Source organism: Pleurodeles waltl, chromosome 4_2 (assembly GCF_031143425.1).
Source record: "Pleurodeles waltl isolate 20211129_DDA chromosome 4_2, aPleWal1.hap1.20221129, whole genome shotgun sequence".
In the NCBI taxonomy this organism is placed as follows: domain Eukaryota; kingdom Metazoa; phylum Chordata; class Amphibia; order Caudata; family Salamandridae; genus Pleurodeles; species Pleurodeles waltl.
Window position 1 is genome coordinate 450,912,772 of NC_090443.1, and position 25,564 is coordinate 450,938,335.

The following is a 25,564-nucleotide window of genomic DNA, read 5'->3' on the forward strand; positions in this document are numbered from 1 at the left end:
TTCTTATGAAAAGTACAAAATGACAAAGTGGCAAGTAGTTGCAAGTACTTATCCCACCGCTGCACAACCAATGTAGGAGGCTGGCCTGGCTTGTAGTGGGTACCAAGGGGTACTTACACTCTGTACCAGGTCCAGTTATCCCTTATTAGTGTAGAAGAGGTGTTTCTAGCAGCTTAGGCTGATAGAAGGTAGCTATAGCAAAGCAGCTTAGGCTGAACTAGGAGACATGCAAAGCTCCTACTATACCACTTGTGTCATATGAACATTATCAAAAGAAAACACAATACACAGATATACTAAAAATAAAGGTACTTTATTTTTATGACAATATGCCAAAAGTATCTCAGTGAGTACCCTCATTATGAGGATGCCAAATATACACATGATATATGTACACAATACCAAAAATATGCAGTAATAGCAAAAGGAAGTAATGCAAGCAGTGTAAAGTTACAATAGATTGCAATAGGAGCACATAGGTATAGGGGCAATACAAACCATATACTCCAAAAGTGGAATGCGAACCACGAATAAACCCCAAACCTATGTGAGCTTGTAGAGGGTCGCTGGGACTGTAAGAAAACAGTGAGGGTTAGAAAAATAGCCCACCCCAAGACCCTGTAAGGTAGGTGTAAAGTGCACCTACAACCCCTAGAGAGCACAGAAGTCGTGATAGGGGGATTCTGCAAGGAAGACCAACACCAGCAAAGCAACAACAGTGGATTTCCGGACCTGAGTACCTGTGAAACAAGGGGACCAAGTCCAAGAGTCGCGACAGTGTCGAGAGTGGGCAGATGCCCAGGAAATGCCAGCTGAGGGTGTGAGGAAGCTGCCACTGGATGGAAGAAGCTTGATGTTTTGCAAGAACGAAGAGGACTAGGAACTTCCCCTTTGGAGGATGGATGTCCCACGTCGTGAAAAAGCTTGCAGAGGTGTTCCCACGCAGAAAGACTGCAAACAAGCCTTGCTAGCTGCAAGATTTGTGGTTAGGGTTTTTGGATGCTGCTGTGGCCCAGGAGGGACCAGGATGTCGCCACTTGGATGAGGAGACAGAGAGGGCGCCCAGCAAGTCAGGGAGCCCTCAAAGAAGCAGACAGCACCCGTAGAAGTACTGGATCAGGCACTTAGAAGAGGAGTGAACCAGAGTCCACCCGAAGTCAGAAAAGGGAGTCCCACGACGCCGGAGGACAACTCAGAAGGTTGTGCACTGCAGGTTAGAGTGTCGGGGACCAAGGCTTGCCTGTGCACAAAGGAAATCCTGGAAGAGTGCACAGGAGTCGGAACAGCTGCAAATCACCCGGTACCCAGCAATGCAGACTAGCGTGGGGAGGCAAGGACTTACCTCCACCAAACTTGGACTGAAGAGTCACTGGACTGTGGGAGTCACTTGGACAGAGTTGCTGAGTTCCAGGGACCACGCTCGTTGTGCTGAGAGGGGACCCAGAGGACTGGTGATGCAGTCTTTTGTTGCCTGCGGTTGCAGGGGGAAGATTCCGTTGACCCACAGGAGATTTCTTCAGAGCTCCTGGTGCAAGAAGGAGGCAGGCTACCCCCAGAGCATGCACCACCAGGAAACAGGCGAGAAAGCTGGCAGGATGAAGAGATACAAGGTTGCAGTAGTTGTCTTTGCTACTTTGTTGCGGTTTTACAGGCGTCCTAAGCAGTCAGAGGTCGATCCTTTGGCAGAAGGTGAAGAGGGAGATGCAGAGGAACTCTGGTGAGCTCTTGCATTCGGTATCTGAAGAATTCCCCAAAGCAGAGACCCTAAATAGCCAGAAAAGGAGGTTTGGCTACCTAGGAAGGAGGATAGGCAAGTAAGAAAGGTAAGAGACTATCAGAAGGAGCCTCTGACATCACCTGCTGGCCCTGGCCAATCAGAGCAGTCCAGTGTACCAGCACACCTCTGAATCCAAGATGGCAGAGGTCTGGGGCACGCTGGAGGAGCTCTGGGCACCTCCCCTGGGAGGTGCAGGTCAGAGGAGTGGTCACTCCCCTTTCCTTTGTCCAGTTTCCCGCCAGAGCAGGGCTGTGGGATCCCTGAACCGGTGTAGACTGGCTTATGCAGAGATGGGCACCATCTGTGCCCATCAAAGCATTTCCAGAGGCTGGGGGAGGCCACTCCTTCCCAGCTCTGACACCTTTTTCCAAAGGGAGAGGGTGAGGGTGTAACACCCTCTCTCTGAGGAAGTCCTTTGTTCCGACTTCCTGGGCCAAACCTGGCTGGACCCCAGGAGGGCAGAAACCTGTCTGAGGGGTTGCCAGCAGCTGCAGTGAAACCCCGGGAAAGGCAGTTTGGCAGTACCCGGGTCTGTGGTAGAGACTCGGGGATCATGGAATTGTCTCCCCAATGCCGGAATGGCATTGGGGTGACAATTCCATGATCTTAGACATGTTACATGGCCATGTTCGGAGTTACCATTGTGACGCTATACCTAGGTAGTGACCTATGTATAGTGCATGTGTGAAATGGTGTCCCCGCACTCACAAAGTCCTGGGAATTTGCCCTGAACGATGTGGGGGCACCTTGGCTAGTGCCAGGGTGCCCACACACTAAATAACTTTGCACCCAACCTTCACCAGGTAAAGGTTAGACATATAGTTGACTTATAAGTTACTTAAGTGCAGTGGTAAATGGCTGTGAAATAACGTGGACGTTATTTCACTCAGGCTGCACTGGCAGGCATGTGTAAGAATTGTCAGATCTCCCTAAGGGTGGCAAAAGAAATGCTGCAGCCCATAGGGATCTCCTGGAACCCCAATACCCTGGGTACCTCAGTACCATATACTAGGGAATTATAAGGGTGTTCCAGTATGCCAATGTGAATTGGTGAAATTGGTCACTAGCCTGTTAGTGACAATTTAGAAAGCAGAAAGAGCATAACCACTGAGGTTCTGGTTAGCAGAGCCTCAGTGAGACAGTTAGTCATCACACAGGGAACACATACAGGGCACACTTATGAGCACTGGGGTCCTGGCTGGCAGGGTCCCAGTGACACATACACTAAAACTACATATATACAGTGAAATATGGGGGTAACATGCCAGGCAAGATGGTACTTTCCTACAATGGAGAAGATGTTTTTAACCTCCTTTCTCGCCCCTTGTTCCGGAGGAACTCGCTGAATCCTATGCCATTGATTGGGCTTTCGCACAGGCACCTGCGTTATATCGCAATCACGTAGGGTGGGAGAAAGAATCCCCCTACTATGTCATTCCTATTAAAAATCAAACCTAACCACAACCTCAGTATCCAAACATGATGCTGAAGCACCAGTGAGGGAAATACTCACACAACTAGAGTACCAGGACGTAATTGAACCCTGTGTCTGTCCAATGAACAATCGTTTATTCCCAGTGGCTAAACCAGGCCATTCATACAGAATAGTCTTAGATTACAGACATTTAAACAGTCATACACACACATATGCTATACTAAACTCACATAGCACGCACTGATGAACAATATAGTGTGTAAAAAATATAAAACAAATGCTGGGATAAAAAACAACAAACTCCTAAAAAAGAGAGGGGAGAATCTCCACGTACGGAGACCCCACAGAATAGATATAATCTCCAAAACAGAGATAACATAAAAACACCTGATAGATATCAATATACTGATACACGCCAATCTCGTTCCTTTCAGGACTCATCGGAAAAACGAAATGAGAGAGGTGGGCTATCAGAGCGAAGAACAGAGTACGTGAAACCGACACAGGAATCACAATGCTCATCGGAAGTTTCTGTTAAAAAGGAAGAGAAACCTGTCCAAAAAAAAAAACAATTTAAAAAGAAAAAAGTGGCAGCAGTCCCAATTCGACACGCCACACAGGAAGAGGGTCCTCTTGAAGAACCAGAAGTGGGCACTAGCGCTGCTAGACAGCACGGCAGAAGTCACAATAGTTTGCCTGAGTCTTCTAGAACATCTGGAGGTGAAAGCAACTGATGACTTTCTACAAGTAGAAACTGAAGACATGCGTGTCTCCATGCCTGATAGAGTGTATAAAGTAACGCTACAGTTAGAAGGAGGCATTGAGCTCAAAATAGACGCAATCGTTTGGGATCGCGCAGTAAACATGTATGATGTTTTGTTGGCCGAACAAGATTGGCCACCTGAATTTTTCCGTACCTGCCCATATGGAGAAGATGTTTTTAACCTCCTTTCTCGCCCCTTGTTCCGGTAGAACGCGCTGAATCCTATGCCATTGATTGGGCTTTGGCACAGGCACCTGCGTTATATCGCAATCACGTATGATGGGAAGAAGAATCACCCTACTATGTAATTCCTATTAAAAATCAAACCTAACCACAACCTCAGTATCCACGAAAACATGATGCTAACGCACCAGTGAGGGAAATCCTCACACAACTAGAGTACCAGGGCGTAATTGAACCCTGTGTCTGCCCAATTATCAATCCTTTATTCCCAGTGGCTAAACCAGGCCATTCATACAGAATAGTCTTAGACTACAGACATATAAACAGTCATACACGCACATACGCTATACAAAACTCACATAGCACAGCACTGATGAGCAATATAGTGCGTAAAAAATATAAAACAACACTGGACATTTCCAATGTTTTTTTCTACCAGTATATTGCGCCTGAGAGTAGAGACTTAACAAGTTTCAGCGTACTAGGATCCCAGAAAAATTATGTTGTTTACCTCATGGGTATAAGAACAGCCCAGGACTGTTCGCAGCTCGTGTCACTGCAACTTTGCACAAGATTGACCCTGAAGCATTGTCCTATGTAGATGATATATATCTGACGGATGATGAATTACTACAACATTTAAGACCAGTAACCCACATTGTTGTAGGATTTGCTGAATTTGGCTACAAATTCAACTGCAAAAAAATGAAAATTGCCTACCCCAGCATCCTGTTTCTGGGTTATGTGCTGTCAAGTGAAGGTAAGAGCCTAGAGCCACAATGGTTAGAAAAACGCGCTCAACTACAACCTCTAAACACGATAAAAAAACTCCAATCTCTATTGGGTTTCCTAAATTTTGGCAGAACTTACATTCCAGATTATGCTACACGAATAAAACCTTTATATGATTTGATACATCCTGATTTCTCAAGTAAATTTTGGACCAGTCCCAGTCTTGGGGATACACGGTACCAGAACTGTAATTCTACCGCCGTTGGCAGGTGCCAAAGAAAATAGTTTTGTCTCCATCGACAATGTCAAACTACACCGTGTGGCCGTTCCTGCACAGCAGACCAAGAGGAACAGACAGTAGTTCCCGAATCCCTCTCACTACTGGTCAAGATGTTCCACTACAAGTTGTAAGCAGCAACACTGACACCTCTCTCTCCGAGCTTGGGGAGGGTGGAAAATGATCTTGCATTGGTTCCACTAACATCAAATAATACAGAGATAGTTGATCGATTTGATACAGCTTCAACCCAAACGGATGGTGCTATGTATTTGGTACCACCGCGGGAAACACCAACTCCACCAACGAACACAGCTCCAGTTTTTGCACAAACTACTTTGGATATTTTGCTGACATCAATGATGAAGTCTCAGATTAATTTGCCTCTTCAAAACCTGAGCTGTCAAAAACATGTAATCTAATGAACTGGCTTAAAATAACATACTCTATTTTTCCATGGAACTATCTGTGGCTCTCCTTGACTGTACTAGCTTTCCTACTTTGGATTGGTTTTGTCATCACTTTCTTTTTATTAATACATGGGGGGTTATTACAACTTTGGAGGAGGTGTTAATCCGTCCCAAATGTGACAGATATACCACCAGCCGTATTACGAGTTCCATAGGATGTAATGGACTTGTGGTATATCCGTCACTTTACTGTCACTTTTGGGACGGATTAACACCTCCTCCAAAGTTGTAATAACCCCATGGTCATTTTCTTCCTGAAAAATCAACAGTTGAATTTGTGGATGAGGTCCTAAAACCAAATTTTTCATCACACAAGGGCCGAAGAGACTTGCCTTTTGTGAATATTTCCGCAACACCAATTCCTGATGGGATTGTTTGGGATGAAGTAGCATTTGATATATACGGTCCCACGGAGGTTATTCAAATACCACATGTGTTGAAACTTTTCATGAATTATATAATAATACCAGGCATTGTTTCTGATGATTGGGATGTGAAAACAGTTGATTCTATGATGACTGAATTGCAGTATTGTACTGTATTTGAAAACAAAGATGTTTCTCAATCTAAAGAAAATTATGGTGGCATGTTTTGCTATAAATATTATGGGCACCATTTCATACACAGAGCAAGGACTCCCAAAACCGTTTTTAATTATACACAATGGGAACATTGTCCGACTCCACCACAGGGTAGTTCCAAAACTTATTCTGAAAAGTTTACATATAATTTTGGGCATGATGTTAGAAATGCTCAGTCTTATTCTTTTAAATTGCCTCCTAATAAAAAGATACACATATTATTGACGGATACAAAATTTATATATTCGGAATCCTTTGTTTCCTGGTTGACTATAGAAGGCTATGAATACTGGCTGAAGTCGATTGACCTAAAGAGTGTGTGGGGAACTAGAGATTGGCAAATAAGGGGGAAAGAAGCTTTATTCAGAGCATGCCTGATGCCTGTACAAATAATATTCTTGAATGAAACAGTACAACAAACAAGTTGTCTAGGCTTAGCAAAAATCAAGGAATTAAACATGCTCAGTATACTTGACCCTGAAATTTTTTACAAATGGCAAAAATATACCAATGCGACTGCAGATCAGCTCGATGAATGGGTCCTGAATGGTACATTTAATGTTTCACTGACACGTCCTGGTGGGTGGGAATTGTGGCTAGTAGATACCGATGGGTGTCACCAACGTTTTATCAACTCCTCTGGGTGTTTTAGAACTAATTGGCCGGACCCTCACTATATATCATCCGAACACGCAGGTATAGATACAATATATAGTGTAGGGGAACTATGCCAGCAATGGTTAAGAATTTCCTCATTAGATGCGGTTAGAGAACACCTCAGTCTCCTGTCTAATAATACTGACTTACAGGATTTCCTGTTAGGCCCTAGAAAACAAAGCAGGAAGTGTTTCTTATTTGAAGTATATAATGAAATTTCGAAGCTTTCCCAACAAGAAGCAGCTGCCTGGTTAAGGCAAATAGACCAGGAAAATCTAAAAAAAAGGCATTAGCTGCTGTGGATAATGGGATTAATACCCTGTCCGACCGGATATACACCTTACATAACATTGTCTCTTCTGCTATAGACATTACGCAAACAGATATGTCTTCTTTACACCAATGACAGAGTCAGCTAAGGTCCATTATGCAGTTGAGTTGGACACTTCAAACACTGAAGGTGGGTCGAGTTCCCTGGCAACATGTCAGCGCAAGGGAAATATTTTCTTCCTTTAATTTAACGCGACAACAACTAATGGCTAAGAAAGAAGCGACTTATGTCATGCTAAACATTGAGAAATTAGAAATGTTGCCTTTTACTGTGGTTGAAATACAATCTGCTGAGTGGCTAATACACGGGGTCATTAATCTGCCTATTTCTACACTTCAATTCACCTCCTGTTTAAAACACATTCCGGTAGCCAGATATGAAAGGCTGGGAGATAGTTACATCCATGAGGTGTGGGAGCTTCCCTTCTCATACAAATGTCTCAGTGGCATGATAGACATCTTTCTTAGCGGTAGTGAATGTGAGACTTCAGTCAGCCATTCAATGGTTTGTAAACAGCTGTCCTTGCATGGGGCGTGTAACGCATCTGCAGCAAACTTGGCTTGTTATCTAAAGGTAGTTCCAGTCCCCTTGATTAAACCTACGTTACAGGTACTTTCAAACGGCAGCTTTGTCCTTCTCAACAGTGAAGACTGTTGTGGGATGAGAGCCGGAAGAGTTTATGTTGTTTCGGTCTCTAAGTTCATTACATGATGCAGGAATGTACTTTTTCCCCCCACTAAGATAAAAGAGGTAGCTGATATTTGGCCTCACATTCCTACTTCAAATTTGGATTTTGACAAGTTGAGCAGACTCAAGGCTTTATTATTTCAAAAGCATGTGGCCCTTACATATGCCCTTACATCTGCACATGAGACCTACGCACTTCAGGTGGCAAGGTTATCAGCAGAGTTACTGTCCCTGTTAAGTACAAACTTTCTGAAACACTTTGGTGAACTCGTGGAACGGATATTTAATGCATCCAGTACTTCTGGAATCGCAAACTTTTTTAAGGCTGTTGGTTCTGATTTCATTTGCACCTTCTCCTCCATTTTCGGTTTAATACCATCAACCATCCACTCAATTTTCTCTAGTATTTTCGGGGGATTTCCAATCACTTTAGCTTTATTTGCTGGCGTTTTGCTGTTGCTATTTTTCATGTGCAATGGCTGTTCTGCCGCAACACGAAGGAATGAAAGTGCTCCCATCAGCGCAGATGTGTCGTGAACGCAACACTCCTGGAACAATCGGAGTGTGACTGGTCTCTGTCATTCAGACCAGTTCTACAGTGTGTGCAGCCTGTGTTTCGGTACCTAGATATATTTTATTCAGCTTTATTTTATTGTTACATTGGCCACTTTTACGGTCTTGTTTTATTTTCTGTCTATCTACTTGTTTTCGCCTAAGCCAGCACAGTGTTCTCAAACAAGACATTCTTGCTCACTCTGTGCTTCTTTGAAGGCTACAGCACAGTACATTGCCGGTGAATGTGGTATAAGTTTAGTCTCCGACATTCGTAGAAAACACACATTCTTACATAGGGACATTTTCTCAGAACATCAGCTGTTTTATTATGAAACACTTCTTTGTCCCTTAACATGGTAGAGGGAAATTCCAGCCAGAGAACCACGACTGTATGCTGATTGCCGAATGTTTTGCTACAGATGCTAACACAGACTGCAGGCCTTTGCTCATGTATGGGGGATGATGTCTTCCCAGGGGAACCTGAAGGGCAGAATTAGAGCTTAACATGCTGTGCTCCATTATAGCTTAGGAAGGAATTAGTCTATCAACAGTAGTGACAATATGATAGCATTATTTCTATGCTTCACTCTCCTCGTTGCCATTTTATTATTGTCATGCTGTGTCATCCTGATTATTGCAGCTTATGCTTTGCAATCTAAGATGCAGTCATTTTATTAAAATCATTATTAAAACATATACTGCCTCTGTTTGTCATTTATATATGAGACTAAGGTAACTGAGAGAAACAGATGAGACCTGAGTGACCACGGCTTCCCTGAGAAACCAATTATGTCATGCGCTCGGCTGCCCAGTCATCTCTGCCCTTGGGAGTGGATGAGGCACTGCTAGCTGGCCGGAGCAAACCCCGGGTTGGAACAACAGGTGTCACCTGCAGTGGGTTAGACTCAGTCTCCCACACTGTGGGCGTTTCTGCCACTCAAGATCCAGTAGACTCATTAGAATAATGAGAGCCTACGCAACACTGCAAAACACACAGTGCACGGGGGTACTGTCTTGCGTGGGAAGGCAAGCTCTTACTTTCACCAAAGTTGGTGAGCTGGACCTTAGGAATGTCGGGACCACTTCAGTCTACCACCCGTGCTGCTGGATCCACTGAATTCTTCAGGAGAGGGGACCCAAGCCAGCGGTCGTCGCTGCAGAGGGGTGCCTGCTGAAGAAGGGAAGTGACTCCTTCACTTCAAGGGAGATTCCTTCATTCTTCTGGTGCAGGCTGAAGACTGGATGTCCTCTGAGGATGCACAACCTGAAAACAGTTGCAGTTGTTGGCAGGAGCTGAAGATACAATGTTGCAGAAGTCGTCTTTGCTTCTTGATTGCAGTTTGTAGAGTTCCTAGAGGGTCCAGATGCCGTTTTGTCAGTAGAAAATGAAGTAAAGGATGCAGAGGATTCCTGCTGGAGTCTTGCAATCCGAATCTGAGGAAACACCCAGAGGAGAGACCCTAAATAGCCCTGAAAGGGGGATTGCTCAGCTACACAGGTAAGCACCTATCAGGGGAGGGCTCTGACGTCACCTGCTGGCACTGGCCACTCAGATGTTCCCAGAGTGCCCCACCACCTTGGAATCCAAGATGGCAAAACCCAGGGACACACTCTGGAGGAGTTCTGGGTACCACCCCGGGGTGGTGATGGACAGGAGAGTGGTCACCCTCCTTTTCTTTGTTCATTTTCATGGATTATGCAAGGAGGGAACCATCTGTGCCCTTCAAAGCATTTCCGGAGGCTCTGGGAGGCTACCCCACCCATGCCTGTAACACCTATTTCCAAAGGGAGAGGGTGTAACACCCCTCTCCCAAAGGAAATTCTTTGTTCTGCCTTCCTGGGCTCGAGCTGCTTGAGCAACAGGAGGACAGAAACCTTTCTGTGAGGTGGCAGCAGCTGGGGCTGCCTGAAAAACCTCAGAAAGCTGGGATGGCAGTACTGGGGGTCCACTGTGGAGCCCCCAGAGTGCATGGAATTATACAACCACTGTTAGAATCAGAATTGGGGTAGAATTCCAAGATGTTAGACACCTTACACGGCCATATTCGAAGTTACCATTGTGACTCTGGACACAGGTATTGACCTATGTCCAGTGCATGTGTAGAATGGCGTTCCCGCACTCACGAAGTCAGGGAAAATGATCCTGGACGACGTGAGGGCACCTCTGCTAGTGCAGGGGTACCCTCACACACAGTTACTCTGCACCCAGTCTTCATGGTTGGAAGGCCTGGTATATGGGTGACTTATAAGTGACCTGGTGCAGTGTAAATGGCTGTGAAATGGTGCATGCACCATTTGACACAGGCTGCAATGGTAGGCCTGTAGAAGCCTTTGCATAGGCTCCCTAAGGGTGGCAAAAGTAATTCTGCAGCCCAGAGGGATCCCCTGGAACCCTGATGCCCTGGGAACCTACGTACCATATACTGGGGACTTATAAGAGGGCACCAATATGCAGATTATGAGTTGAATACTGTGTTAGCAGTATCCAACAACCAAATTTAAGAGACATAGGCACTGGGGTCCTGGTTAGCAGGATCCCAGCGACACAGTCAAACACACTGACAAACAGGCTACTTTCTCACAGGGATCTACAAGGGAGGGGTACCATTGGAAAGGGGAGATTCCAGTAAAACCTCTCCCGTCTGTCTCAGTGCTTGGGGAGCTGAGATAGCCCCCTGAGCACTGAGGCAGGGAAAGTGAAATGAGGCAATCGCTCATTTCAATTTTGTTTTTTGTGAAATGACGTCAGTCGATCGTGCACTGCTTGTCATTTCACTGAAAACCAAAAAAAGCCCCAGGAGGTAGGGAACTTGTTCCCCAACTCCCGCGGCTGTTGTTCAGGAAGGAAATACCACTGGTGCCTGCACCAGAGGGATTTCCTGCTTGTGTGCCAAGGATGAAATGGTTCCATCCTCAGCACACGAGCACAGTGGTTGGGGACATAACCGTTCCGTCCTCAGCACAGAAGGAGTTAAGGGACGTGGGAAGCTGTTTTTATGATGTGGCATTAAATGTATAGCATAAGTTAGGTAAAGTTGAGATAGTTGTAGGTATTAATTAGTATTAGGTAGTGTACGTTAGGTTAGGATAGTTGGGTTTGGTAGTTTAGGTATTTTTAGTGACATATTTATGGTTACATAATTTTTTTTTGTTTCAGACATTAGAGTCTGCATCATGATTTAATGTCTATGCGTTAGCATGTCTGCTCAGGGTATGTTAGATACATGCCTTTGGCTTTTCTGGCAGTATTTGGCAACATGCATGACTAGGTGAATTCCCTGTGGGCAAGCGGCTGTCAGGTTGGCAATGGAATCACAGAGCTATCTCTAAAGATCGTGGAGGAGTGCATGGGATAATCTGGATGTGAATGGATACACATCCCAAAACAGGTATTTATCTGTATTTGATCTGTGTTGGGAAGTCATGGGACATGCATTGGTGGAATGCTATTGTCTTTGCACTCACCTTAAATCGAGCATTTGTTACTCACACACTTATGCTTGCCCCACACACACATTCACACTTCCATCATTTGAATGTCACAGCAATGTGGTTTTGTTGTAAACATCAGCTTTCACAATGACTGCATGATACCTGCTGCACTACATGCTTGGGAGCCTCATTAACTGCTTGATAGTCAACATACATTTCATATTTGTCAAATATGTTTAACTCAATCTGTGTTTTCTTTGTCTGTGGCTCAAATCGACACATGTCCCTTTGGTAAGTATTCAGTATATTTGCTTCACACAATGCAACATGTCCAAATTTGTCATACAACACACAGGTTGCAGTTAGTGGTTTTATACTGATGTACATTTCATAAGACAACAACCCCAACAGGTGTATCAAGCCATAGGATGTCCAGACAGAGTCCATGAGGAGAACATGTCATGGGACATGTGTAGGAGAGGTGTGCTCTAGTGAGGAGGAGGACCACATTGCCTTTAGGGTAGATTGGCCAAAGTGACAGCCCACAAATGTGAGAGGTCAACAGAGGGAGAGTCAACATGAGAATAGTACCAGTTGTTTGTACACTGGCATGATCGTAAGCACAGAGCAAAGGAGAACATGGACATGTGCCATAGAGTAATGCTACCAGGCAGTTGTTCTGGTGAAAATGTTTGTTCCACACCTTCTACCTCTGAAGTATGCAGTACCTCCCGTGACAGGGGTGGGGTAAGTATTGAAGTAGAGGAAGGTACACACACATCTCGGGCAGAAGATGTGGCTTCCTAGTCCACAGCAGCTCTCATCTGTAGCAACTGATAAGGCAGCACAGCAGCAAGGAGGAACTACTGATTATGCAATACAGCAGCAACGTCACGGTGGTAGGCACCCATGGTGGTAATGAGGGAGTCTTGCTTCTGCTCCATGGACTCCAAGATGTTTTGGATATCCCCGAACCTGTTAGCAACCTCACTGGTGCCACTTTGGCAGAGCATTTGCTCATGCCTCATGACACTAGCGATGCCAGTGACTGCTGGAGGCCATGGAGCAGAGAGTAGCTGCCTTGTATGGTGGTCGAACTGTCCTTAGTCGTACTGAGGCACCTATGGACTGCCTCTAGGGTGCCCGCCATGGTCTCCATCCCCGACCAGCACATGATCTGTCAGCTCCTGCTGGTCTCCTACTGCAGTTTGTCGAAATTTAATTTGTGGGTTCTGGGTGTCCAGGGCTGTGGGGGCTGGAAGGTGGTGTATGTTGGGCAGATCATCTGGAGTCCCTGCAACGCTCTCAAGCCTCCCCGCGACCAGAGATGGTGTCTGTATGGCAGTCAGGATCTGCTGGAGGGTGTCAGGATGTATGGTGTGCAGCTGGTCATCTACATCTTTGGAAAAGTCGAGGACAGTCAGGTGACCAGGAGACATGGGTTCATCCTCTCTAATGAGATGGAGGTATGTTAATGTTGATCTTTGGTTGATGTTCAGATGAGTAATCGGTTTGACATTCAAGGTTTCAAATATAGCACTTTCAGTGCCTCATTTACAAGGCACTAGCAGCACACAGTACAACAGGAGTGTCATTATTTGTTATGCTCCGGTGGCACATTTTCCCAGCCCTTATTTACAAGGCCACACAAAGCCAGCTTGTGTAGCTTTTCATAGTCCTCTACATATGACCCCCTTCTCAGCATAATACTGCATGAAAGGTGCATTCCCACCCAAGACCCATAAGGAATCTGACACATTCCCTGATTTAAGTCTGGTAATGCGTCAGATTCCTAAACCACATTGGGTGGTGTTTAAGTGGTGCAAAAATAAGAAAAACAAATGTTCTCCCTGTTTTTTCCTATATTTATTTAAGTGGTGCAACAATAAGAAAAACAAATGTTCTCCCTGTTTTTTCCTATATTTATTTGAGTGGTGCAGCAATGAGAAATAAAAATGTTCTCCACGTTTTTTCCTATATCTATCTGTGCTGTATGCTGCAGCACACATAGGAATAGGAAGAAGCCATCAATGATTGTTTATGTGCAGCAAGGTGTCCCTTCCTGCACATAAGAAGTCATCCCTGCACCACAGGCATGTTTGCACCATGGTGCAAAGGTGCCTGTGTTGGAGGCAGGCAGCATTTTGCGCACCAGCGCTGAGTAAAGTCCAGGGATGCATTGTATTTCAGTAAATAAAATGCATCCCTGCACTTTCAAAATGACTCAGTGCAGCACATCAAGCTGCCTTGCTGCACCACGCTAAGTCATTTCCTTGTACATGAGGCCTTCATTTGGACAGTGATGTGTAGTACATCTGTTAGGCATGGGTTTTGATGCTCAGTTTCACATTATTTCCATTGTAAATGCAGTATTTATGCATTGTTCTCACAAGCACTGTGTTCCTACCCTGAGGGAATGGGCTCTGTCCTAGTGGGTAGCTTAGCTCACTGACATTCCCCCTTTATCATCATGATCAGAGTAGTTTATCCGCAGAGTGTCACACATCATGTGACTTAGGCCCACGCCATTGTATGTGTACATACCTCCTCTGAGTACCCACGTTTGGGTCTTGGTACATGGGTAAATGCCACAAAGTGATCCTACACAGATCATACATGCATTCTCAAATACCTACAACATGTGTATTATGCAAGACCATATCTAGTAGTCATACATGTTGCTTCGATATATAATAGTATTGTTGTGGCCTCACTCCAATGGTAGTAGTGGTGTAATTAGTGGCCAGAACCTACATCTGAATCCCACATCAGTAGACCCACCAACTTCAGCCTGGGTTCTTCCATGGGTCCTATCATTTGTGATGGCCAAGTGGTTCTTGGTGCCCTTTGTACTGTCCCTGTTAGACATCCTCCAACTTATACATGTGGCACCATGAGACAATGTTACATCAGACTCCCTCCTCGCAAGAGCTACATGTTCCCCCTGTCCACATGACATGGAGGTTGTAGTCCCCCAATTAGCTTTTCTCTGCTATCCCTTCCCAGGTGTGCCTCAAGCATTGCACAGTCAGACCAAAGTAGTGCATGTGTATTTGTGTAGCTACAATGTGGTACACATGTCCATTCCAACCTCCCCAGTATGCATAGTATCCCCATTCAAAGCAAATGTCATTTGGTCATGCACAGTCAGCACCTACCATGCAGAACAGTAGCAGTGGGTCACCATGCGCACACATCATCATTAGTTTGTGCTCACATGATCCTGTGGTGTGCATCTCTTACATTTCCCCTCTCTAATTGATTATTTGCGAGGAGTTCCCTTCCATGGCATCTAACACCTGTGTGCACTCTCCCTGCCCACCATGTCAGCTGTGACCTATTTGGTTTAATGCAGACTACTAAAGACATGTCTCTCACCATGTCTCTATGTGTGGATACCTCCCATTGCCAACATTTGTCCCCCCTCTCAGATGAGTTCTTCCTCCTGTGACACAGTCATTCCATTCTGAGGATTTAAATTCTAGATTAGTGTGCATAGGTCCAAGTGAGAAAAAGTAGCTACATGGTGCCAGGTGTCCTGCATTGTGACAGTCAGGTTGTGCAAGGTTGCAGTGTGCATGCTTGGTGCATTGTTCCAGTCCATTTTTTGCAGTGTATTGTGGAACTTGTAGTTGTGATGAGTACTGTTGTGCATTGCCTTGCAAGTGACAGAATACAAAGTAAGGTAAACGTGGACTGATGCTCCACTTCACACAATGAAGCGAGTGAGATAACAGTTCAGGCCTAGGCTATGCAAACTGAGGGAGGTCACTGAGCATTACATGTCATTTGCTGTTTAACCATACGTGTCCCAGAATACTACCCTTTGGCCTGCAGACAGTGTTTTTTAGTACTGGGACATAGCTGCCTACACCTTATGACATTGCCTAGTTGCCACATTGCCCCTCACTGCAACTGACCTTGTGGTTCTTGTTGTTTGTCATATGCTGCACTACCTGTCCTAGGACTCCTGCCACCAACTCCTTAGAGGTGACAGCTGCCATCGCCTTGTCCAACTTATCCAGCTGCTCCTGGGGTACGGGAGCTTCTCCTTTGTTCTGACTTGCATTTGTGCCAGAGCTTCTTACAGTCAATGGATGTTCTCTTAACCTCTGCCACACTGTTACCTTGTTGATAATGGACTGCCATATGGCCTTTTTCCTCCCTAATGGCAATTTTCAGGTGACGAAAAACTGATGCTGTTGCTCCGTCACCTCAGTGATCAGGATGGTATTCTTCTCTTCACTGAACTTGCACTTCCTCTTCTGCTGCTCCTGGATGTCTGTCTGGACATTGTGGCTGGTACTGGGGTTGTTGGGGCTGTCCTGTGGTCTCTGGTGTTCTGGGTTCTCCATGCTTGATTCTAGAATGTCTCCATTATGTTTATTTTTCTAATGTGGCATTTTTTTTCAATTTTTTTATGCTTTTGGTGCTCAAAAGTGACACTACGACAGCTTGTGTCAAATTCAGCCTAGCGTCACTTTTGCAGCAGTAGCGTAATTTTTTCTTTAGAAACAGTGCACAGGCTACCGTAATTTTATTGACTCAACCCAGATCCTAACGCCATAGTGCATTGATTTGTGAATTCAATGCATAGCATTAGAATTTTTCGTACCGCTGCATTAACATTTTTGACACATCATTGCATTGTGGCACATGATGCCTCATTTCTTGTAAATGAGGCCCCTAGTCTCCTAATAAAGAAATGGCATAACAGCTCGACTGTAGTAAGCGAATACAGTTTATTTCTTACATCATAGTGCCTGGTGCCAGAGCCAGCAGTCAAGCAGGAAGGCAAGACACAATTGCAGCTGCATTTTAAACAAAGAAAATGGGAAATGGGTTTTCCTTCTTCCGATATGTTTCTTCTAAAATGAAAAGTATTCAGCAGAAAGGAGATTTTTATGGTAATATGTTTCTTTATTCCATACTATAGTTCCATACAGGAAAGATAGAGTCACCCCATGCCTCAACACTGCATTTTTTTATTCTGAACCGCATGAAATTAATCCTAATATCTTTTAGCAAAACAACTGCTAAATGCTTACTTTTCAAGTACAATTTCTGCTTTTGTTCTTCATGGCTACCCTAAACATGTTAGAATAAGACACCAAAGATTTAAACAGTTTGTGGGATGGGCGTTGGTGTGACCATTTATTATAAGGAATAAAATGCCCTCTGCTGTAGATCAAAAGGATATTACAAATTACCTCAGAGTACTATGACCTTAAAAAGAAACTCACTTGGCCTACAGCCTTGTTCTCCTACGTGGTGATGGAACTCCTCAATGACTTGTGGTATCATTATAATGTACTGCAAGGGGTACTTCATCCAAAAAATCGAACAGATTCATAAATGATATGGTCAAAAAGCAACAAGTAACTGATTTTACATTTAGAAGAGGCAAAGCATTAGAACAGGAAATGAAAGAGGGCCATGTGGCCTGTGAACTGGAGTGACTGTAGCTTGGTTTCGCGTAACGTGCAACAGATACTGATATCAACAGCAGATATGGTCGGAAAAAGTATGAAATAGATCACAGAGAAGGAAGGAAATGAAGGGCGGCCTCAAAGAATGAAACAACTCTATGTGGTGAGAGTCAGAGATTCAGAGGATTACCAGGCTCAAAGCATCACATCCACTAAACATGGACACCTTGATACAGCACAACGTCTGAGGAGGAACTAGACCTCCAACAGAAGATATAAAGCAGGAGGCTTCACTTGGCAGACAACTCCAGGCATGATCCCCTGCAGAGAAATTGTTTGAGAAGAGACCTCCAGGAGAGATTGGAGAAAGGGGCACACGGCGCTGCCTTGAAACAAAACCATGAGCACTGTCACCGTTTGGGTCTTTGTTCTCTTCCCAGGAGGTTATTGGGCTGCAGGAGACCTCGTTCCAGAAGTAACTGGTATTGAGGGAGGATCACTGACTGTACATTGTACTTATTCAAGATCTTTTATAAGGTACCCTCAATACTGGTGCAAAGGGGCTCATTGGTACTATTGCAGTATTGTTGTACAGAGTATGGGTTCAGAAGAGGAGGCAGAGCTGGAAGGTTTTCACTGAAAGACCTTCATACTGCTCTCACATTCACAATGACTATGACAGGTCTGTCACTGGAGGACTCAGGACTGTACTGGTGTGGGACTGAGATGTATGGCATTGATGAAATGTTCCAAGTTCTAGTGACTGTCTTAGCAGCTGATCTTGATTTCAATCAGCCAATAAAATCATCTTCCATTGAAAAGGGTGTATCAGCTACATCCTCATCTTTAAGTACCACAGGACTGAGTTTTCGGTGGAATAACCCTGATGAGATAAGCACCAAACCTGTCCTCCCTGGCACTGCAGCTGAAGACACCAGAGATTATGCTCGCTCTCTTGATCCTACTGTGGGTTTATGGTCTTGGGTATCAGCCTTCCCGCTAGGGGTACTTTTCCTTGCAACTGTAAGTGCCTTGCTAGCACTAATGAACAGAAGAAAAAACTCAGAAGAAGGAGATGTGCAGATGAATGCAAGTGTCAATTTACCTACTTTTCCTTCAGAGGACATATTGTAAAACACAGTCTATGGTCTGGTTGGAAGTTCTTCGAATACTACTTTTTCAATAATTGAAGATTTTCCAGTTTCTGCATTCCCTGATCCCCGTTATGAAGAGATCCAATGACTGTATTCTGTATTCAGAAGCCAGCAGGTCCACCAACTCCATTGTGAGTTGGGACGATATCGCTGCACTCGGAGCAGGTTATGATGATAAAGAATAGACAACAGTGACAGCTGCAGGGGACAGAGGAGATATGCTTTATGAAAATGTATATCAGAACCAAATCAACCTCTTAAATAAAAACGGAGCTTCATTATAAAACCTCTCTTTGATGCATGGAAATCCACTGGCTATTTTTCATGAAAGATTAATATATTTAGTAGAACTAACATCATAGGAATATTTGTGGAAAAAAAATCGTTGGACGATAAAACTGACTTACGTCTGCCTAACTTCACTCACAGCACTTTCTGGGGAGCTGAATCCTTCTTTAGGCAACTGTGTCTGACTTTGTAGGTATCAAGGCACGAACTATCCCCTATTGGGCAAAACATGTTTGGAATCTGGTATTAGAGGACATCAGTGGTCCTGCAATGACATTGGCTCCATGCTAATATAATGTTCTGAAGATTCAGTGCCATTTAATAGTCCAATTGGATACAGGTATACTTACAATAATATTGCAATTCTAAATGTAAATTTTAGAACACCTCATTACATTTACAGGTAGTTATAAAAGGGATTTCACACCACCTTCAAATTGCTTTTTTCATGTCATGAATACATATAAAATACAGTGTATATAAGATAGACAGTAGTAACTACTGAACAGTGGAATATTAGTTGTTGTGTTTAGTGCTTTAGTTCATATGATACCTTTCTGTAAAATGAGTGAAACATAACTGATGTATCACTATGCTCAGCATTCTCAGTCAAGGCAGGGACATTTAAATGACAATTGTTGAACCCCCACTGACGAAATGCCTCCTTATTCTCTGCCACCAGTCCTCCTTCATTGAGGTCACATCACTGTTTGTTGTCTGCTCTTTTTTAGGTCAAAGCCTACAGACCGCACAGCTATCTGGGGACATTCAAAAAGCATCCCTGTGAATGCATTCCACCCATGCTTAGCATTGGCTTTGTGGTTTGTAACTCACTTTTGTTTGCTGTCGATTTGCTTGCTTTATTTATTTTAGGTTGTCCAACTTGAGTTTGTCACTTTCGTGGAGAATAGCCTGTTCTCAATGGCCCCTTGTATTCTCCCACCTGTGCACAATCCTGTTAAAAGGCTTTTAATTTTTGTTCTTATCTTGTCACATTTGCTGTGCATTCAGAGACAAATGTCAGGCTATGTCTTTCAGGGATCTTGGTGTTTACTTTTTTTCTCTGACTCCAAAGTGAGAGGATTTATGTGACAATCATGCTGGGTACTAGGAGTGTGCTGGAGGAAGGCTGTATAAAGTTATTTTTTTCTACCACACAACAACATTCAAATGTCTGGAAATGAACTGTGCAGATATTTCAGAATATAGCAGAATTAGGAAACAACAAATAAAGCACATTTTTTGGTAATTCTGAAGTGTGGTGGGAACAAATATTTTAGTATGATCAAAACACATCAGTAAACTAGGTGATGACCTTTCGACACACGATCATTTGTGCTCTCTAGTGTTTCATCTGTAAAATTGTCTGTCTGTGCAAATGTAATGGTTATTTCATCTGAAAATATGTTGTCTGTAATGGCGGTGTGCTACCACACCATGCACACTCTACTTTACACCACTCCACTCTACTCTGCACCACTCCACCCCACTGCACACTGCACCTCTCTACCCTACACCACTCTACTCTATGCCAATGTAGTCTACACTACTCTACTGTACTCTACTTTAGTCCACTGTACTCTGTACCTTTGCACTCTTTGCCACTGCATTCTACACCACTCAAATCAAGACCACTCCAGTCTACGCTGCACTACTCCACTCTACGCAATGCATGTCTCCTCTGTAATACTGCACTCTATGCCACGGCACTCTACACCAATGCACTCTACTCTTTACCAATCCACTCTACACCATTACACTCTATACCAATCCACCCTTCTCCACTTCAATCTACTCTGCACCACTGCAACCTACGGCACTTCACTCCATGCCACTCTACTCTACCCCGCTGCGCTCTATACCTCTCTAGACCACTGTACTCTACCCTGCACTGCCTTGCAAGTGCCAGAATACAAAGTAAGGTAAACGTGGACTGATGCTCCACTTCACACAATGAAGCGAGTGAGATAACAGTTCAGGACTAGGCTATGCAAATTGAGGAAGGTCACTGAGCATTACATGTCATTGCTGTTTAACCAGAAGTGTCCGATAATACAACCCTTTGGCCTGCAGACAGTGTTTGTTAGTACTGGGACATAGCTGCCTACACCTTGTGACATTGCCTAGTTGCCACATTGCCCCTCACTGCAACTGACCCTGTGGTTCTTGTTGTTTGTCATATGCTGCACTACCTGTCCTGTGACTCCTGCCACCAACTCCTCAGGGATTACAGCTGCCACCTCCTTGTCCAACTTATCCAGCTGCTCCTGGGGTGCGGGAGTTTCTCCCTTGTTCTGACTTGCATTTGTGCCAGTGCTTCTTACAGTAAATGGCTGGCCTCTTAACCTCTGCCACACTGTTGACTTTGTTGATAATGGACTGCCATATGGCCTTTTTCCTCCCTAATGGCAATTTTCAGGTGATGAAGAGCTGATGCTCCATAACCTCAGTGATCAGGATGGTATTCTTCTCCTCACTGAACTTGCACTTCCTCTTCTGCTTCTCCTGGGAGTCTGTCTGGAGATCGTGGCTGGTACTGGGGTTGTTGGGGCAGTCCTGTGGTCTCTGGTGTTCTGGGTTCTCCATGTTTGATTCTAGAATGTCTCCTATTATGTGTTTCGAATGTGGCATTTTGTAACTATTTTTTATGCTTTTGGCGCTTAAAGATGACACTAGGACAGCTTGCGTCAAATCCAGCCTAGCGTCACTTTTTCAGCAGTAGTGTCATTTTTGTTTTAGAAGCAGTGCACAGGCTACCGTAATTTTATTGACGCAGCCCAGATCTTAACACCATAGTGCACCAATTTGTAAATTCAATGCAAGCATAGCATTAGGATTTGTCGTACAGCTGTGTTAAAAATTTTGACCCATCATTGCATTATGGCACATGATGCCTCATTTCTTGGAAATGAGGCCCCTAGCCTCCCAATAAAGAAATGGCATAACAGATCAAATGTAGTAAGCGATTACAGTTTATTTCTTACATCACAGTGCCTGGTGTCAGAGCCAGCAGTCAAGGGGGAAGGCAATACACAATTACAGCTGCATTTTAAACAAAGAAAATGGGAAATGAGTTTTCCTTCTTCTGATATGTTTCTTCTAAAATGAAAAGTATTCAGCAGAAAGGAGATTTTTATGGTAATATGTTTCTTTTTTCCATACTAAAGTTGCATTAGGTAAAGATAGAGTCACCTCATGTCTCAACACTGCATTTATTTATTCTGAATTGCATGAAATTAATCCTAATATCTTTTAGCAAAACATCTACTAATTGCTTACTTTTGAAGTACAATTTCTGCTTTTGTCCTTCATGGCTACCCTAAACATGTTAGAATAAGACCCCAAAGATTTAAACAGTTTGTGGGATGGGCGTTGGTGTGACCATTTATTATAAGGAATAAAAAGGATATTACAAATGACCTCAGAGTTCTATGACCTTAAAAAGAAACTCACTTGGCCTTCAGCCTTGTTCTCCTACGTAGTGATGGAACTCCTCAATGACTTGTGGTATCCTTATAATGTACTGCAAGGGGTACTTCATCCAAAAAAACGAACAGATTCATAAATGATATGGTCAAAAAGCAACAAGTAACTGATTTTACATTTAGAAGTGGCAAAGCATTAGAACAGGAAATAAAAGAGGGCCATGTGGCCTGTGAACTGAGGTGACTGTAGCTTGGTTTCACGTAACGTGCAATAGATTCAGAAAAACAGCAGATATGGTCAGAAAAGGTATGAAATAGATCACAGAGAAGGAAGGAAACGAAGGGCGGCCTCAAAGAATGAAAAAAACTCTAAGTGGTGAGAGGTCAGAGTTTCAGAGAATTACCAGGCTCAAAGCATCACACCCACTAAACATGGACACTTTGATACAGCACAACATCCGAGGAGGAACTAGACATGCAACAGAACCAAAAGCTATAAAGCAGGAGGCTTCACTTGGCAGACAACTCCAGGCATGATCCCCTGCAGAGAAATTTTTTGAGAAGAGACCTCCAGGAGAGATCGGAGAAAGGGGCACACGGAGCTGCCTTGAAACAGAACCATGAGCACTGTCACCGTTTGGGTTCTTGTTCTCTTTCCAGGAGGTTATTGGGCTGCAGGAGACCTCGTTCCAGAAGTAACTGGTATTGAGGGAGGATCACTGACTGTACATTGTACTTATTCAAGATTTTTTATAGGGTACCCTCAATACTGGTGCAAAGGGGCTCATTGGTACTATTGTAGTATTGTTGTACAGAGTATGGGTTCAGAAGAGGAGGCGAGAGCTGGAAAGTTTTCATTGAAAGACCTTCAGACAGCTTTCACATTCACAGTGACCATGACAGGTCTGTCACTGGAGGACTCAGGACTGTACTGGTGTGGGACAGAGATGTATGGCATTGATGAAATGTTCCAAGTTCTAGTGACTGTCTTAGCAGCTGATCTTGATTTCAATCAGCCAATAAAATCATCTTCCATTGAAAAGGGTGTATCAGCTACATCCTCATCTTTAAGTACCACAGGACTGAGTTTTCGGTGGAATAACCCTGATGAGATAAGCACCAAACCTGTCCTCCCTGGCACTACAGCTGAAGACTCCAGAGATTACGCTCGCTCTCTTGATCCTACTGTGGGTTTATGGTCTTGGGTATCAGCCTTCCCGCTAGGGGTATTTTTCCTTGCAACTGTAAGTGCCTTGCTAGTACTAATGAACAGAAGAAAAAACTCAGAAGAAGAAGATGTGCAGATGAATGCAAGTGTCAATGTACCTACTTTTCCTTCAGAGGACATATTGTAAAACACAGTCTATGGTCTGGTTGGAAGTTCTTCGAATACTACTTTTTCAATAATTGAAGATTTTCCAGTTTCTGCATTCCCTGATCCCCGTTATGAAGAGATCCAATGACTGTATTCTGTATTCAGAAGCCAGCAGGTCCACCAACTCCATTGTGAGTTGGGACGATATCGCTGCACTCAGAGCAGGTTATGATGATAAAGAATAGACAACAGTGATAGCTGCAGGGGACAGAGGAGATATGATTTATGAAAATGTATATAAGAACCAAATCAACCTCTTAAATAAAAATGGAGCTTCATTATAAAACCTCTCTTTGATGCATGGGAATCCACTGGCTAATTTTCATGAAAGATTAATATATTTAGTAGAACTAACATCATAGACAAATTTGTGGAAACAATCGTTGGATGATAAAACTGACTTACATCTGACTAACTTCACTCACAGGACTTTCTGGGGAGCTGAATCCTTCTTTAGGCAAATGTGTCTGACTTTGTAGGTATCAAGGCACGAACTATCCCCTGTTGTGCAAAACATGTTTGGAATCTGGTATTAGAGGACACCAGTGGTCCAGCAATGACATTGGCTTCATGCTAATATAATGTTCTGAAGATTTAGTGCTATTTAATAATCCAATTGGATACAGGTATGTTTACCATCCCAGTGCAATTCTAAATGTAAATTTTAGAACACCTCATTACATGTACAGGTAGTTATAAAAGAGATTTCACACCACCTTCAAATTGCTTTTGTTTCATGTCATGAATAAATATAAAATACAGTGTATATAAGATAGACAGTAGTAACTACTGAACAGTAGGATATTAGTTGTTGTGTTTAGTGCTTTAGTTTAAATGATACCTTTCTGTAGAATGAGTGAAACATAACTGATGTATCACTATGCTCAGCATTCTCTGTCAAGGCAGGGACGTTTAAATGACAATCGCTGAACCCCAACTGAGGAAATACCTCCTTATTCTCCTCCACCAGTCCGCCTCCATTGAGGCTACATCACTGTTTGTTGTCTGCTCTTTTTTAGGTCAAAGCCTACAGACTGCACAGCTATCTGGGGACATTCAAAAAGCTTCCCTGGAAATGCATTTAACCCATGCTTAGCAATGGCTTTGTGGTTTGCAACTCACTTTTGTTTGCTGTCTATTTGCTGTTTTTTTTTATTTTAGGCTGTCCAACTTGAGTTTGTCACTTGCGTGGAGATTAGCCTGTGCACAAGGGCCCCTTCTAAATTCCCACCTGTGCTCAATCCTGTAAATAGGCCTTTAATTTTTGTTTGTATCTTGTCACATTTGCTGTGCATTCAGAGACAAATGTCAGGCTATGTCTTTCAGGGATCTTGGTGTTTACTTTTTTTCTCTTACTCCAAAGTGAGAGAATTTATGTGACAATCATGCTGGGTACTAGGAGTGTGCTGGAGGAAGGCTGTACACAGTTATTGTTTTCTACCACACAACAACATTCAATTGTCTGGAAATGAACTGTGCAGATATTTCAGAATATATCAGAATTAGGAAACCACAAATGAAGCACATTTTTTGGTAATTCTGAAGTGTGGTGGGAACAAATATTTTAGTATGATCAAAACACATCAGTAAACTAGGTGATGACATTTCGACACACGATCATTCGTGCTCTCTATTGTTTTATCAGTAAAATTGTCTGTCTGTGCAAATGTAATGGTTATTTCATCTGAAAATATGTTGTCTGTAATGGTGGTGTGCTACCACACCATGCATACTCTACTTTACACCACTCCACTCTACTCTGCATCACTCCACCCCACTGCACACTGCACCTCTCTACCCAACACCACTCTACTCTATGCCAATGCAGTCTACACTACTCTACTGTACTCTACCCTAGTCCACTCTACTCTGTACCTCTGCACTTTTTGCCACTGCATTCTACACCACTCAAATCTAGACCACTCCACTCTACTCTGCACTACTCCACTCTAAGCTATGCCTGTCTACTCTATAATACTGCATTATATGCCACTGCACTCTACACCAATACAC